Source organism: Lampetra fluviatilis, chromosome 31 (genome assembly GCF_964198595.1).
Source record: "Lampetra fluviatilis chromosome 31, kcLamFluv1.1, whole genome shotgun sequence".
In the NCBI taxonomy this organism is placed as follows: Eukaryota; Metazoa; Chordata; class Hyperoartia; order Petromyzontiformes; family Petromyzontidae; genus Lampetra; species Lampetra fluviatilis.
Genome location: NC_136305.1, coordinates 143,979 through 159,623, shown reverse-complemented (window position 1 = coordinate 159,623; position 15,645 = coordinate 143,979).

Below are 15,645 nucleotides of genomic sequence, written 5' to 3'. Positions count from 1 at the left end.
TGTAAATGTGGTGGGCTTACTCTCCAACACACGGGTGTGCTGTACTGGTAACTTAATGGCATGTTCTGTTTACGTGACAAACCTGACTAATTGGCTGTCGGGTGGTGGCGGGTTTAACGACACATTTATATTTACACGATCTGACCCAAAACGCCTCTATTATAGTTCATATATTGTGTTTGGCTACTTCCGTATTCCTCATTTAATAAATGTAACATTGTTTCTCGAGTTCTTTTTCTCCTCGCGACTTCTCAGAAGCTCGTGAATGGGAAATGTCTGCAGACTCTCCAAAAAATTGGGAAGTTTTTTTTTTACGATGACTTTTATTTATTTCACTGCATCTCTTTTTTTACACAAAGCAAGTTGTACAGACTATGCAGCTTACCAAGTTCTTAAACCCCACATTCTGCCAACACCCTAACGCTGAGCGTTGCGGTAAGTATTTAAATATAACAACGAGTGGTAGGCCTGTGGGTCTGTGTTGAGACCAGGCCAGGTGCTTCGCAAATGTTCACAGCACTGTATATATATATATCTATATATGTATATATATCTACTGTATATATCTACTGTATATATCTATCTATATATATATCCACGAGCACATCTCGTTGTTCGGCAAGAGTATTAACACACGTGTCGTGGTGAACTCACTGGACTTGTAACCGAGGAGCTGCTGCATCCTTCTCCCAGCAATATAGTTGAATGATCATGTTAGTTTCTTAAATTCCTCCGCCTCTGTCGATCTAGTAAATGGGTACGGCGCAGTTATTCGATGCAGGTCATGTGTGGTGGGATAAAGTGTAGGTACTACCGCCTCTTTCAAGAGGTTTGGTCAGCGAGTAGTCCACTCGAGGGGCCTCTCCAGAGCTGCGTCTGGTGGAAGCCCTTCTACCAGCACGCAATTTCCGCGCTGCACTTTTACCTTTAGTACCAATATCAAGGCGTCATATGTGTAGTGTAGCACAAGTCGGAGACGAGGTAGTTGCAGAAGGCACCTTCTTAATTGAAACACTCTTGGGCAGTTCACACACACAGCGCTCGCCTCCTGCCCAGCCCATACACAACCCTAACCGCGTCGCACCGACGGCGTCGACCGAGACAGCCACCAACTGTCCGGCCGCGCAATGATCGAGTGAAGGCGGCAGCGACGAAGGCGGCGAAGACGACGACAGCGACGGTGAGATGAGTCCACTCCCTGACCTCGCCTCCCTTCTCGAACCCACTCGCAGGTTCCAGGGGCTTCCCGATGAGGCCTTCCGTAACCCTTGCCCCAGTTCCTCCGCCCTGCCGGCACACACACCGTGTATATGCTCGATGGCGTGTGTGCTAACTGTCCACCGCAGTTGCCGCTGTTAGTCAGCATTGAGATGTCTGGTCAACTCTGTTTAGGCATTTCTCCCTTGTGGGAAGAAACTGGAGTTTCCAGAGAAGACCCCACCACTCAGGTGGGTGCATGGACCCAATTGCTGCAACTAACAAATTCTGGTCACCTCGCGGCCCAGCGGGGTTGTGAGTCTGACACATCTACAGGATTCAGTCATTATTGTCTCCAAAGTGCAAGACAAGGCTTTGCATGCATGGCGGTGAACGGCTGATCAGCAGCGTTTATATATTCATGTCGAGGTTTATGAGCGAGTGGACAGTTTCATAAATCGCCTGCTCAATTTTTTGAACGCTGCCAGCGAATGATGGAAGTGCACGGTCACGCGTCTCTGTGCTGTCTCTGTGCCGTCTCTGTGCCGTCTCTGTGCCGTCTCTGTGCCGTCTCTGCGTTGTCCATGACTTGAGAATGGTGACTGCAGTCGCATTGTGGTCTATTCTTAATGTTCCACTTAATTACCGAAAGAGCATCTAAGAGTTTGTTATATTGCAAAAGTGCACCGCCACACACCATTGTAAGTAAGGAATATAATTGCATCCAACGCTTCTGTAAGCTACACACAGTGCATGAATAAAATTTACCTCGTGAAAATACAAAAAAACTATAATACAATTTCATCGGCAGTAACATAGTAACACTAAATGTGATTAACTGGCAGAATACGATTGTTGTCTAGATGGAAATCAAATCACTTTAACTGTGCCCATCTAACATCGATTGATTTTAAATATATTAGTAAATCAGGAGTCTTAATGCATCCCTCCGCCTCGTGTGCCTGTCTGGTTCGTGTTCGCGTGTGCAAAATCAATTGGAATGTCTATATGAAACGTAACCCCCCCCCACCACCACGTGATTGACTCCAACCGTAATAAACCCGTCGCCCTCTTTGCTCCTCCACCGCTACCCTCGCTCGCTCCGGGCGACTACATGTGCACTGTGTTAAACTTCTTTCGCACAGCACGTAGCCAACCGTGCTAATCGGAGGTGCGGGGGAAGGACAACAAACTTAACACAAATATCAGTTTTCAAGAAATGAGTTTCCAATCTAGGTGATGTAAAAGTGCATATCTCCAGTGGCTTCTTAACATGGGAAGGAAGAGCGTTCCAGACGGCCGCAGAAGCGCATTTGGAAGTGCGCGATGCAGTGACCGTCTTTATTCAATGGTTAGCCAAAAACTTCTGCGAGGATGACCGGAGTTTGCGTGATGGTTTATGCTCCTTGACGAGATCAGAAAGGTATTGTGGCTAATTTCTGGCAAGCAATTTGTGCGTGATGGCTATCTGTAACCTGTCGTAGCCTGTCGTCATGACTATCCGTAGGCTGTCGTTCATTTTCTCAACAACCACGCTCAGGAACTCACCCCCCACTCACCCTCCTCTTCACGTGCCGCCTTCGAATTTCTATTTGAAACTCGTTTATTTGACCGGTCAAGCTTTCCTCCCTCCCCAGTCGTCCCTTTTCCTGGTTCGGTGTCCAATTATGCAGCGCTTTGAGATGTTTGTGAGATTTAGCGCCGGATAAATTTAAGTTTGTTGTTTTTGCAATTGAACACAGGTACAAGCAGAACATGAAAAAAAAACTGTAGCGCAGAATATGGTCAGAAACTTGTACATTTGGAATATGACACAAATGTAATCAGAAAGAGGATGTAGTGATGGGTGGGACGCGTGTGCAGGGTGGAGGGAGGGCAGTTTGCCGAGGCGGGCATTGGAGTGGCACCAAGAGGTCGCCGACCAAACGGGAAGACCCAGAGCCAGACTGTGGCGGTGGTGGTGGTGGCGATGACTGTGAGAAGGGTTCTTGGAGGTCGGGTGTCAACTGCGCAACAGCTGAGGCGTCGAGCAGCAAGAAGGAAGCGATAGCTGCGGTGCCATGGCAGCAACGGCATTGCGCAAAAACTACCTCTTGACCTCAACATCTTGAGCTCGGGTGGCGCTGCTGCTCATGCTTGAGCGCCTGCCCTCACTCGTGACGAAGCAACTTCACTTCGCAACCTTCGCGCCGCGACGAGCTTCTGGAAAAGCCACATCCGCTCCCGACAGAGCTCGGCCGTTAATCTCCACCGCGCACGCACAGACGCCGTCCATTCCGCGGACCCCCTCGGTTTAGACGCAAGCCGCTCACGACGTGAGCATTGTTTTCTCCCATATTTGGGTGCAAATCTCAGGCAGATTATATTTAGAAGAGACGCACGACAGAGCGTGATGCATGTGGGTCTTTTTTTTCAGAAATAAACTTTCGAATGCAATGGGACACAGTTTGGGCTCACGGTGCCGAAATAGTTGGTAATCTTTCATCGCGAGCAACTGAGACACCCAGACCATTGTATATAATTCCCCTGTCAAAATATGAATACTCTTTGAAATACAAAAAAAATAACACAACACATTCGTCTCAACCTTAAATTAGTACATAGTGTAGTGTAAACAAAACGAAAACATGCGTGTGCATATATACATGAAAAATGGGTGACGTTTTGAGCAATGGCTCTACTTCATAGCAGAGAGATACAAATGAAATGTGTGCATGAATTTAAATTAAATGTCAAACGCTGTTTAAAATTAGGCAGATAAAATAAATAGTTTGAACAGTTAGAGATATATCGTCTATCAATGTGTGCCAAATTCACTCACCTGCTTCCATTCACCGATTGGAAAACATCTTGGCACGTTCGTTTGCGGGTCCGGAGCGGTGAAGCTGGGGCACGTGCCGTGGACTCGGCCCTCTTGCTGATGTCCCTGCTCTAGAGAGGGTGGCGCAAGGCTCACCGCCTTAACAAGCAAGCGGTGGTGGCTTGGCATGTCGCTTCTCATCCAGCACCGTAGAGGCCGTGAGGGTTGGTGGATTGCACACACACGCACACACGTGTGTGATAATCTCCCTTCCCGTGTGTGATAATCTCCCTTCCCGTGTGTGATAATCTCCCTTCCCGTGTGTGATAATCTCCCTTCCCGTGTGTGATAATCTCCCTTCCCGTGTGTGATAATCTCCCTTCCCGTGTGTGATAATCTCCCTTCCCGTGTGTGATAATCTCCCTTCCCGTGTGTGATAATCTCCCTTCCCGTGTGTGATAATCTCCCTTCCCGTGTGTGATAATCTCCCTTCCCGTGTGTGATAATCTCCCTTCCCGTGTGTGATAATCTCCCTTCCCGTGTGTGATAATCTCCCTTCCCGTGTGTGATATGCCATCGCTGGTGCTTTACGATTGTGTCTTGTTCAGAGTTGTGATTTCTTTAGATTTCATTATCAATGTCAAGACCAGCTACACGAGTGCGATTGCAGCCATACAAACCAAACTGCGGACCAGTTTTGTACCAGTTTAAAAGGGTAAAAACCTACTACTACATTTTGCCACTGGCAAAAGAGATCTCATAGTGTAAATGCTTACCCCGAGCTCTCAATACTCTGATATTGCACTGTGTGTGAGTTGTACGCCTTCTGGTGTCATCTGGTCCAACACCAATGGGGACTAGGCTCTAAAGAAAGCCGTCTCGGGTGTGGACCAATCAACTTCAAGGACAGTGCATATTATTATCATTATCAGAGTTGCTTCTTTTTGTTTACTTTTTTGACTACTTGTGTTGTGGTTATTGCAAACATGTATTGAATAAAGGTGTCAGTTTTGTACCAGTTTAAAAGGGTAAAAACCTACTACTATGCGGACCATATAGTAAACCACGAAAATCTGCGCTCCTTCAATATGGAATATCGAAACTACACGAACTCCCTCCGGAAGCCTTCTCATCGTGGCTAACAGACCTCAACATTAGCATTTAGTTTCGAACATATTGCCGTCATACGCAAGACTATAATATTAATATAATAGAATTTCGATCTCCCCCAAACTGTAAGGCAATTTCACCAATTAAAATTCTAAAATTGTACCTGCCGAGTTACATCACATCACAAATACAATTCGCAAACTGCTGGATGAAGGCCTTGCCTACGCCAACTCAGCCACGAATGGCGGCTTGTTCCACTGTATTCCACATGCTCGTCGATACAGGTTGGGCAAGTGGTGTCTGAAGAAGTCGGGGCGGGGGGGGGGAACCGGGACTGGTGCTGATGCCACTCACCACTGATGTTCGCCGTGGCCCGAAATGTAACGCAGGTCGCTCGGTTCGTAGCACAATGCGCCAACCTATGTGTCGCCCATCCTGTTATCTTGCATCACATTTATATAAACACTTTGAGATCGTCGTTCTGTATTCCCTGTCAAATGCACTTAAAAAAATCACAAACATAAAGACAGTCACTTGTCCAATGCCCTTGGGTTAAAAAAAACTTACATAATCCTACAAACATTCAAAATGAATGTTATTGCTGGTGTTAAATTACGTAGTTTGGGTGCGTGTAATCCCCTCTCATATAATCCCTTTTGACGCCATGGGGGATTTTCCATGGGGATTTTTTCTCTCTCATTTCTCTGGCCCGGGGGAATCTCTCTATCACATTCACCCCCTCTGTGATCAGCAGGAAGGGAACGCACATATGTCTGAGACCCCTCACTCCAACCCTGACACGCAACTCCTCCACAACCATCCCCACCAACCTCCACACACTTAGAACTTTGACTAAAATAATACCAGTGCTGCAAACTGGGCACAAGCCACATGACAGGCACACTTCACAAGCGAATCCCCAATGGAAGCGTTCAGTTTTCTTTGATGACATCTTTGCTGATGCCATGCGTTCATGTGTGTGCGCATGTCTGTGTGCGTGTATGCATCCCCGTGTGTATGTGTGCGTGCATGTACAGCATATCCATCTGCGTGTGTGCGTTAGGCAAACGTCATTGGTGAGTAATATCGGAACTGGTACCGGACCTCCCTTCGGTCGTCTCAACATAAAACCAGTTCCTGGTGTGGTGTCTATAACTGGAGAAACAAAGGCGACCGGGCGTGGTGCTGGCCACCCCCCCCCCCCCCCCCGTGTACCGTTTCGGCCTTCTACGTGCTCGCTAACAGCACTTGCCCCTACAGTCTGTTAAGGCTATACGGGGGATCTTTGTCTTTGTGTGCGAGTGGCTGCATACGTGTGTCTGTGGGAGTAGAAAGCAGTCGCAACATGGCTCAAGCACCGGGCTAAATATAATAGGTGCTCGCAAACAGCACTTGCCGCAACAGCCTGTTTAAGGCTACACGGGTGATCTTTGTCCTCCCCCTTTATGGGTGCGTGCGTGAGTGAACGCATACGGTGCAGCGACCCTCGAGGGTTTGTTTGTGTTGGCGGACTCGTCCAGGTGTCTCTTGTCCAAGCACACGTCTCACCACCGCCCTCTCCTCCTCTGCTGACCAAGCCCTCGACGTCCAAGTGATGCTAATTCATATTGTCCACGCGACGTGTTTGTTTGGTAACGCTCTGTGCAGACGCACGCGCGGGTTATGTGAAACTGTAAGAGTTGTCACATTTAATCCGTTCCATGCAGGGCGACCCATCACGTCGTTTATTGGACGTGTTTAATGTATTTAATCTCTCAGACTCTTCCAGGGTTTCCCAGCAGCAGACTAATAGACCAAAAACCCAGCTTCTCATAAAGACATGGCAAAGGAAGTACTGTGTGCACAAGATATTGCTCATGCATCACTGTGAAGTTAAGGTTGTTTGCAGACCATTTCTTGTTTAATGTGCTATATACATTTTTATTTTCGACAATTGCATGCCGATTGTGCTATCGGCTTAACGTCACGAGACAGAGTGGGGCATTCGACTCGGAGCAAGGACACAGCGGACGGTGACGTGGCGCGCGATGGATCTGTTCCTGCCGAGAATGCACCTCGAAGGCAGCGCCACGCTGCTCGACAGACACACGCTGTCATCAAACGCATAAGTGAGCAGTGGGTGTGAATGTTGAACTTCTTTCGCACCGTACGGTAGCCAACCGTGCTAATCGGAGGTGCGGGGGAACAACAACAAACTAAACACACACAAAACTGCTCTAAACGACTATAGCTCCAGTGGCTTTCCAATAGAATGGAATGCAAAGGCACAACAGACTCCTGGTTCGGTCACCAAGATAGCATCGGAAGAAGGCAACAGGATGCGGGCGCCAGATAAGCAACTGCCACTGGATGTTTCCCAAGACTTGTAAAAGACTGATACTCCTGCAAACATGGATTTGATCATTAATTAGCAGACGGCACAGGGCAGGCACACTGCATTATTGAATTACATGTCAACACTAAACAATGCAAAGAGCGGACCGGTTTTTTTTTTGGGGGGGGGGGGGCGTGGGGGAGTGTATTTACATCTTCAGACGGCACCCTCGACGGCCCTCTCGTTTGTCTTCGTATTTCCGGCAGCGATCTGCAGACGCCCTTTGGACGCAGCCCGTCTCACTCGGCCCCGGATGTGGAGTTCGTCTCCTGCACTCAGCGGGGGCTTCGGTGGATCTTGTCAGACGTGAGGGACAGGTCTCCGCCGGTGAGTGCTTCTGGAGGTTGTGCCGAACGCCGCTCGGCACGATGTCTGACTTTCTGCTGAACACGCTGGCAGCTTCTTCAGGAACTGCAACCATATTCAATTCACATTCATTGCCTCAAGATTATTCATTTGCTGGAGAAGCTCTCAGCACGTGGAGCGAAACGTTTGACATCGTGCCCAACGACACGAGGTACGACCCGAAAATAGAGCTACACTGGGTAACTGGCAAAGCCTGCAAAGTAGAATTGAGATCCTGCTTTAAGCAAAAACTGACGCATCCACATTTGTTGAGGACATTGCCGTATATAAATGGATAGATGCAGGTGCGTGTCAATCCACTGCTGGATGAGGGCCTCTCCACGCCATCTTATACATGGGTGGTATTTGCCCATACTTGGCCATGCTGGTCAGTGTAGATTGGTGACGTTGGGGAGCATAGACGTTGGCAAATACTACAGTCCAACGATGTAATTTGCTGGACTGCATTCTGACGGCAACGTAGCCCCAAAGTTGCCTACAAGCCATGTTTCGTGCATGGCCATTGCCCATCCAAACACTATCCAGGGTCAAACCCGCTTAGCGTCTGATATTTGATGAGATCGGGCACATTCCACGTGATTTTGGTCATAGGCACTTTGAGTAAGAACAGAGAGAAGCCAATGCAGTGATAAAAACGATGCTTGAAAGTTGGATAAAGCTAATAGAAGTTATTTATATTGATTTGCATCAGTGATTGATATTATATGCCTGGCTAAAGATTCAAATTAAAACAGTTCACGCGACACTGGATTAAAATGGCTTGCTGCCAATACGATAATTCGAGCCCAATAATTTACAATAATTTGACAGCAGATTACTTAAATAAGCCAGCATTAATCACGTAGCAACCGCTTATCTGGAAATACAAAAACATGTTTAACCATACTCTTTGGGGTTTTTTCGGTAAAGTCACGTAGGTAAAAAATCTAATAAAATTAATGAAAACAACTAAATTAAATCAAATCTAGAATGTTTAACCACTGTGGTCTTTTTGTCAAACTGTTAAAACGGCCTGCCTTCCCGCACACCCCCACCGCATCTTCAGCACATACACACGGAGGACACCAGACATCTTTGTTAACAGTGGACGTCAAAACGACACTGCCCAGACGGACGCATGGCGAGCGTGTGGTGAGACCGGCGCTGGCGAGGGCACAGGGAGGAGGAGGGGGAGGAGGGGGTCTGCCCGGCCGCTCGCACGCCCTTGTTTGGACACACGTGGGGCCCAACCCCTGCACGGGTGAGCCCCCCTCCTCCTCCCTGTTCGTCTCTCAGCACTCCAGCGAACCCCTTGCCGTCGAAGATAAAAGCTTGGGCTCGGACAATGACAGACACGGGCCAGCGCTGAAGGGGTTAAGAGTTGGGCATGGGAGGTGGCCGCGGGGCTCAGAGGTCACTCGTGTTATACTCCAGTCATGATGCGATGTGTTACTGCGCTGTTGTGCCACTCGTGTTATACTCCTGTTATGATGCAATGTGTTACTGCGCTGTTGTGCCACTCGTGTTATACTCCAGTCATGATGCGATGTGTTACTGCGCTGTTGTGCCACTCGTGTTATACTCCAGTCATAATGCGATGTGTTGGAGACGTCGCATTTGGCTGTCAAGTGGGAGGCAGGCTTCGACAAGACACGTCATGGCCGGTGGTCTAGACTGTGGCACGTGGGGAGGCACGCACATATTACCAAGACCCTGACTAAGAAGTATGGTCAGAGGTGGCCGGGTGGCTCAAGAACCAAGGCACTACTAGATCCCCAGTTTCACAGGGGGTTCTCGAGTGTTCCGCGTTGATGGCCTCAGCCAGGTCACCAATTACTGCACAAACATCTTTTACGTAAAATTTGGTTCTGCACTTAATTCGACAAAATTCTAGTTCTAATAATAATACAAAAAATATAGTTTCACTGTCATGTGACGAAATATGCTTCCATGTAGAAAACAGTGGGGAAAGTGCCGTCCTCTACTGTGTGCACCAGAGACCACTTGAAGAAGGGATCTGAGAGGTTGCTCTGTAATGTCTGCTTCTGTGGGCCGTTCCCTAACACAAAGGGTTGCATTCCTTTACAATATTTCCGGATGGATTCTTCGTTTCATGATATCACGCCGATCGCATAATTGGAATAAAATTGGGGGAAAGACGAAATTCCATTGAATGAGCTGGACGTGAATGAGACAGCCAGCAACGCGACTGTTCAGATTTTCTTCCGTGAACGTGGCCTCACTGTTTAGTTGCTGTGCACGTCGCAGTGCTAACGGCTCTCTCGACAAACACCCACACCTCGTAAAATTACTCATTACTCTCCAACAGCCTCCCCCCCAGCCTCTCCTGCAATACAGACCAATTATCTTGATGACCGCGAGTGGTGGTGGCGGTGCGTGCGCCTCGGAAAGCAGGGAGCAGGGGGCCCTTCAAGCAAGAGCTCTAACAGAACTGGCCACCAATTAAATACTTTAACACACACACACACACAACGTACATGACCTCCTATCTACTCGACTTGCTGCGTCTGGTGGTCAGACTCCTGGCTCAGAGACGTGGTTTCTCTCCCCAAGAGGAACGCGAGGAATCCACTTGTTGCCCTTAGCGGTCTCTTTGGTTATTCTGCATAAGCGGATAATTTTGTAGAATGTGATCAATGTGGATCTCACACGGAACACAATGGCCCTCTTCACACGATGTCGGGGGCGGGGGGAATGGTCACGTCAGATGGTTGCATTGTGGTAGTTTATTGAGCCCTGGGGGGGGGGTCAACTCTCTGCTACCCCTGCCACCCGAGTGGTCACATAACGTCACTTCATAAAATTAAGAACTCAGAATTACTTGAATGATAATTTACAAGCCACATTATTAGACCTCCTTTGCCAGTACCAAAATATAAGAATTGGGTTTTCCCCCTTTTTTCTGGCAACAAAACTTAAACCTTTTTACAAGGAATCGTGTTTGTATTAACCACATACTTGTGGTCAAATGTAAACAAAAAACACACTAATAATATATGCATTGTCCTTGAAACTGATTGGTCCACACCAGAGACAGCTTTCTTTTGAGCCTCGTCTCAATTGGTGCTTTTCAGTTTCAACGACAATGCATATATTGTCAGAGTGTGTTTTTTGTTTACATTTTGACCACAAGTATTGTGGTTAATGCAGACATGGTTCCTTGTAAAAAGGTTTCAGTTTTGTTGCCATATTCTTATTAGTTACAACTCTTTTTGATCCACTGCTGATTGACGGCCTTCTCGTAGCATGCGTAACAAGAAACTCAACAGATTCGACAATATCACTGCCTTACAAGTTAAAATATACTGTATAACAAGCGATGTTGTAGCAAATGGTCATTCTTCATGGCAAACCCGAACCGTTTAAGAGCAAAAATGAGACGCAGGAAAAAGAGCACTCCTCATTTATTGCGGGAACGTGGCTTATGGGGAGTTGTTTGACCATACTTCACGGCAGTGGTCAATGTATGTATGTTGAACTTCTTTCACACCGTATGTAGCCAACCGTGGTAATCGGAAGTGTGGGGGAAAGACAACAAACTCAACACAAAAAGCAAGTCAAAATAATTTAGTTTTAAATTTAGATTTTAAAGTGCATAGCTTCAGTGGCTTCTTAATATCGGAAGGAACAGCGTTCCAGACGGCCGCAGAAGCGCATCTGAAAGCGCGCGATACAGTGAACATCTCTGTTCGATGGCCAGCCAAAAGCTGCTGCGAGGATGACCGGAATTCGCGTGATGGTTTATGCTCCTTGACGAGATCAGCAAGGTGTGGTGGTTCATTTCTGTCAAGCACTTTGTGTGTCATGAGTATGACCTCAAAATGTATTCTCTCAGCAACCGTAGGCCAATGCAGTTCAGCAATGCGGTTGGGTGGAGATGGAGGGAGGGGGGACTCGATCTGCTTTAGAGATCGCTTTCTTGTGCATGCGACCGTATCGAGAAGCGATATTACACAGTCAGGTTCTGTTCCTTGTGCGAACATTGCGACATTAAAATCAGCACATGCTGGAAATGAACCGACTTGTGTTTTTTTCCTGCTGCATGTGCTTAAATACAAGTAACAGTCTACTTGTTAAATTATTCATGGTACTTAAAGAGGCAACTACAACTGCTATGGTGTTTACAAATAAGCGGCGCACGAAGTGTAAATTGCCCAGATGTTGGTGACCAAAGCCGCACAGCACCATCTTTGTGCAAGGCATCAATCGCTCCCTTCTCTTCTCTCACAGCCGCGGTCCACATAAGCACCAAGTCACAAGTTGCAACATTATTTTTTGTTGTGTTGCAATCGCGTAAAGTCTCAGCCGTCACGTGAAATATAGTCAATGGCCTGTCTTTGAATTTCATGAGCGCACACAAAGACAAAAAAAACCGTACAGCCTTAGCATGCTATTGGGGAAAGTGCTGTTAGTGAGCAGCTATGAAGGCACACGAGGGGGTCAAGTGGCCAGCACCACGCCCAGCCGCCTTTGTCTCCCCTGATTTAAGACTGAGTCGACCGAGGGGAGGCCCAGGAATAGTTTTGATAATCGTCACTGGTGTTGGCCGTGAGCGGGAATCGAACTCGGATAATGAGTTCGTAGCGCAGCACCAACTGCTGCACTACCGCTCCCCATAAAGGCACGCACGGGTGCAGGCATAAACAACTCAACCTGCAGGACCTCTCTCTGTATTCACATCTTTGCTGCTGCCGCCTCAGCATAATCTGGGTTTTATCCCACAGATGTGTTTTTACATTTTACGGTTTTGTATATCTTTGTGTTATTTTTTTAAAGCTACTCCCAGTTGGGGCCAACTCATTCATCTAGCAAAAAGTAAGTTCCACTTTGGGGAAGTCAACAGTCATCTTTGTTAAGTGAGACTTTGTTAAGTGAGATTGGCAATTGTCATAGGAATGTGGAATTTCCATGACTGGATCAAGGCAATCAAAATGGATGAGTGCTGCCTCATTGTTCGTGTGAGTGATTTTTCTTGTCTCTTTCCCAATTGCATTAGAATTGTGCCATATTTGTTTTAACATAAGAGCAAGCGTTCAATTATATGTTTCCAGAGCATTGCATCACCCCATGTTAAAAAAACAGCCCACGGAAGAAGAAAATACAGAACTACCCCTGAGATCGCTTCAAGTGACTAACTTTATCCACAAACTCTGCTGCAGATAAAGGTTTTTACTGTACGGCATATTGTTTTAACCCAGAGTTAGAACCTTGATAAATAACATCAATAACCGAATTTGATGTTACGTTGTGTGTGCAGTCATTGGTGATCGGAACGAGATTATCAAGTCACTACACTTGATAATCTACTCTTTAAACACGAATGGTGATTGCCAGTTTCAAATTCAAATCTCAAAGGTGCCAGTTCAGTGCTCTAAGCCACCTGGCCACCTGTTGTTTCGAGTGATTTTAAAGTTCATGCATCCAACACGCACAGACATACACAGACACACACAGACACACACAGACACACACAGACACACACAGACACACAGACACACATCACTGTTCCCAATCGGAAACATCTCCACATGTGAGCTGGATGCTATGCATAAAGCCCAGTGTTGTGAATCCATTTAAACACAGATATGCGAATGTAACTTTTGTCAGCATCTGTGGCCTGCTGACACGACCTGGCCCAGTACAGACGTCCGCAGTTTGAATGCGGCAGGCTGATCTCGCCGTAGTGGCGAGATGTTAACTACCTCGCTTGGTATACAGGAGGTCGTGTGTTCGACCCCGACGCCTGTATATTTGGAGTTTGCATGTTCTCCCCTTGGTCGTGTAGGTTTTTCTCGGGTCCTTCGGGTTTTCCCTACATATTTAGAAACATGCGTTATGCTATGGAATTCTAACATGATAAGCCACTTTAGTTTAACACTAGATTGTAAATGTTGTGGCTTGGCTCTCCAACACACCGGTGTGCTGTACGAGTGACGAGTTGGCACGTTCTGTTCACGTGACAACCCTTACAAGTGGCTGTGTCGGGTGGTGGCGGGTTTAACGACACAACATTTATATATTTACGCGATCTCAGGGGTCATCCATTGAGTCCGTACGCATGGAGGGGGGAGGGGGGGGTAACCCAAACGCGTTCGCTTGCGTATGGGAGGTCTACTGATAATGTCCATACGCATAGGAAACGGGGGAGGGGCGGGGTGAAGTCTCGATAATAATGTGTCTACATTGGCCTTCAAGTGAGTTAGATAGTCCGGCGGTGGACTGTTTGCTGAAACACGTCAATATTATTCATCCTTGATCATTTCTGCGTGGATTACATATCGGCCGCTCTATAGGATTCCTGGGGGGGGTGCGTCAGGCGAACGTACTCAGGTGGAGGGGGGGGTAAAAAGGCCGCGTGCGTACAGGGAGGGGGGGAGGGGTCAAGTTTTGACAGATTTTTTCGTACCTACTAAATGGATGGCCCCTAACCCCAAAACCCCCCTCTATTATGGATGATAGGCCATTTAATTGAGCTATCATTTATGGCCAATTCGCTTCTGAAAAAGAGCCATGTAGCTCAGTGGGCCTTACTTGGTAAAGGAACAACACACACGCGCTGTCCGCTTCACAGTGGACGTCAAAGATTCTGTACAATCATTGGAAGAAGGGAAAATTGTGTGCCAGCCTGACGGTGCACATTTACCAAATTTGAAAAATTATCCAAGAGTTGATTTAATTTGAAAGCAGAGAGAAATCGTCGCTCTACACTGCGAATAATTGGCAAGGACCTCCGAAAAAAGATTTGAGACTCGGTAACACTTTCCTGGGTAAAAAAGCATGAATTATTATTACTTTTATTAATCTCTGACTCAATGGCTCGTTGCGGAGAGCTGTACACTGTGCAAGAAGGCGCCTTTCTTGCTCCCTCTCTGCTCCACGCTTTCCATTTTCACTTCAGGAGTTCGCACTCGACAGTAAATAACGGCATGAGAGCTCACAAGGTTGAAACTTATAACAGTGGCTTGCCCATGTTTGCACGCGAAACGTTTAAACATTGAATACAACATTTCGGATCAAAGGCGCACACTTACTCGAGTGATGTTGTGAGACGGCGCGTGGGCTGTCAAGATCGCCTGGCGCACACGCGCGAGCAAAGAGCAGCGACGACATCACGAAGTGTTGTCGAGGCGATTGTACAGCATCGATCTCTTTCCTTTACCGAATGAGAAAGGAAATTGGAAGTGGGAACATTTGACTTCTTAACCCATCACAGGTGATTCATGACTTAAAGTATATATATGTTTTTGCATGAGCACACAAGTTAGAACCTTGATCCAATTACAATCATGTTCCTTATCCAATTGTAGACTGCCATCCAGTGGCGAGTTCGTACACTCCAGCTACAACTTCTGTGACTAGACATTGAATACGCCCAAACCATCCATGACATGCAATAGACAGACATCGATGCCTCCTGAAGATTCAACACATTCGTCAATAGCACTGTCCTGCAATGAAAAAGACGAATAGATAACACGTTGGGCAATGACCTTACTTCATGGAGAGATCTGCTCTGAATAAGTTCCATTGCCTGAAATGTTGCCTCGTATATATATTTTCCTTTTAGGGCATTGTTACTGACAAATGTGTGGGTGTTTGTCATTTTCGCACCACTGCCAATGCAGTCTTTCAGTGTGTGTGTTTTCATGGTTATGGGACAGTTGTGGTGATACGCCATTGCTTAATCTCATGAACACCAATTAAATAATCCTTCATCTTTAAAACTTTATAACTCCCCACTCTATTTAATTGTACATCTGTAGGGGTTGTTATGGGGAGAAAGACGGACAAAAACACA